The following is a 2,336-nucleotide window of genomic DNA, read 5'->3' as shown; positions in this document are numbered from 1 at the left end:
GTAAAGGTGATATACTTAAAAGAAATTTTGTGCAATTCCTGCAAAATTGTATTTCAAAGGTTGTAAAGAATCCCCTTCGGTCATGAATGACCATGGAATTGCACCTAGGAAGTTACCCTCCGAGGCACAAGTCCGGGCAAGGTTGCTTATAGAAAACCACCAATCACTCATACACACCTGCCTCCCTTCTTTACACCACCGACGTTATCCAAAGGAAAGGCAAAGGCTGATACAGTTTGGCACCAGTGACGCCGCAACTCATTTCTACAGCTGAGTGAACAGGAGCAACGTGAAATAAAATGTCTTGCTCAAGAACACAACACAGCCCGGTCCGGGAATCGAACTCGCAACTTCATAATTGTGAACTCGACGCTCTAACCACTGAGCCATGCGCCTCCAAAGGTTATAAAATGTGAAAGTATTGAACCCCTAAACATAATAACCTTAGGCATTACACAAGACTGTCACTCGGATCCATAAAAAGTATTTTCATTTTCTACTTGTGTTGTATTATATGCTTTGTATCTCATATTCGACAAAAATAATCAACCAGGGTTGGTAATGTCGACATTCATACATATCTATACATATGCAAATATCTTTCCATATAATTACTTGCCTTGTTCTGTTTATAATAACTATGTACAATTATCACATAATAGTATTAATTAAAACATTGTTTCTATCTTACGCATTATAAATCTTAAATATCATAGACATGCTTGCGAATATATTTTTCAATATAGTTAATTCATTATTTCGTCTGTCTTAACGTTCTGAATTCAAATTCCGCCGAAGTCGACCTTGCCTTTCACCCTTTCGGAGTCGATAAATGAAGTGCCAGTTGCGTACTGGGTCGATCTAATCGACTGGTCCCCTTCCCCCAAATTTCGGTCCTTGTGCCTAGAGTAGAAAAGAATATAATTAATTCATTGTACATATGTAGAATATAATTGTTTAATATAATAAATTGTTTGATATAATAAATATATGGAAATGCAAAACATTAATTGTTGGGTCGTTCATGTTTTAGAACACAATCTCTTACTTGCACCTAATTACCATGGCCAACCTAATAATACTACTAGAGAATAGATGAATTGATGTACCTGAATATAATCTCCTGAGAAGTAAGTTTACTGAAAGTAGACAAATTAATATCTTGCAAACATATGTCATAAGATACGTTACAGCTTTTTTAAAACTGATTTCAAATAAAATCGGAAATGAACAACATCGACTAGTTAAGAAAATGGCAGGAACCTTTCAAGAAATCTTCATTCCGTCTGAAAAATTTTGCTGACATTATGTAGATAACCGCAAACATCTAAAAGTTATTTTAACAAATACATACAAAGGTATTCACATGAATGATTGTTCAATTGGTGAAAGACTCACGTCACATTTATGAAGAATAGTACTAGCATATCTCAATTAAAAATTCCTGTGAATGTGAACTCCACAAGTAAAATGATTCTATTCGATATGTTGTTACAGTTTATTCAGCCATGGTTTGTATTTTTTAATGAAAATATCTTTTTTTGTGCGCATTTTATCTGTTTTTTCTTTTTTTCTAGAACAAACGTAAAGTGGGAAAACTGGAATTTTGAGTGATTTGTTTGTCGCACTTAGATCTAAATGTTCACTTAGTGGAATCTGTTTGATATTAAGACATATTTGCTGCCTATGAATATCGAATCTCTTTCTCAAAGTAAGTTAAATTTGAAACCATTACATTTAATAACATAAGTCAAATTTTTTGACAAACAGGTGATGTGATTTTTTTTACTATGAAAATATCTCCTGGTTTAAATTTATACGATGTATCTTCATTCAAGTTAATGCAGTTTCTGTACATTGTGTTTGTAGTGGGTAATTTGGCACTGATATTCATTTTTTAAAGGATTTTAGTTGTCTTGGGATTATTTTGTATATTTTGAGTTTTCCCTTTTTTCATTTTCTAGCTAAAGCATGGAATATTTTGATAGATAATGTTGTATATTTCTGTATTTCTTGGATTTTATGTTGTGATGTAAGGTAGGATATATAGTGCATTTCATTCTTTTTTTTTACCTTCTTAATTTGGAACGTTCTATCTAGTTATCAATTAACATTGTTGAGTATGTCACTGAAATCGTAATACTCTTTTACTCTTTTACTTGTTTCAGTCATTTGACTGCGGCCATACTGGAGCACCGCCTTTAGTCGAGCAAATCGACCCCAGGACTTATTCTTTAGTAGCCTAGTACTTATTCTATCGGTCTCTAAGTTACGGGGATGTAAACACACCAGCATCGGTTGTCAAGCGATGTTAGGGGGACAAACACAGACATACA

The 2,336-nt window shown here is 33.6% G+C and overlaps 1 long non-coding RNA gene across 1 annotated transcript in view; it reads left to right on the top strand.

The window, feature by feature from the left end:
* Window positions 1-79: 79 nt before the first annotated feature.
* The window catches only part of LOC128248299 (uncharacterized), an 11,497-nt gene continuing 9,240 nt past the window's right edge, over window positions 80-2,336 (top strand). Inside the window, exons 1-2 of the long non-coding RNA XR_008264536.1 lie at window positions 80-483; window positions 1,578-1,711. This is a non-coding gene — a long non-coding RNA (uncharacterized LOC128248299). The remainder of the gene's footprint in view (window positions 484-1,577; window positions 1,712-2,336) is intronic.

The sequence above is a fragment of the Octopus bimaculoides genome, chromosome 7, assembly GCF_001194135.2.
Source record: "Octopus bimaculoides isolate UCB-OBI-ISO-001 chromosome 7, ASM119413v2, whole genome shotgun sequence".
Classification (NCBI taxonomy): Eukaryota; Metazoa; Mollusca; class Cephalopoda; order Octopoda; family Octopodidae; genus Octopus; species Octopus bimaculoides.
This window is presented reverse-complemented; position numbering and strand designations above follow the sequence as displayed.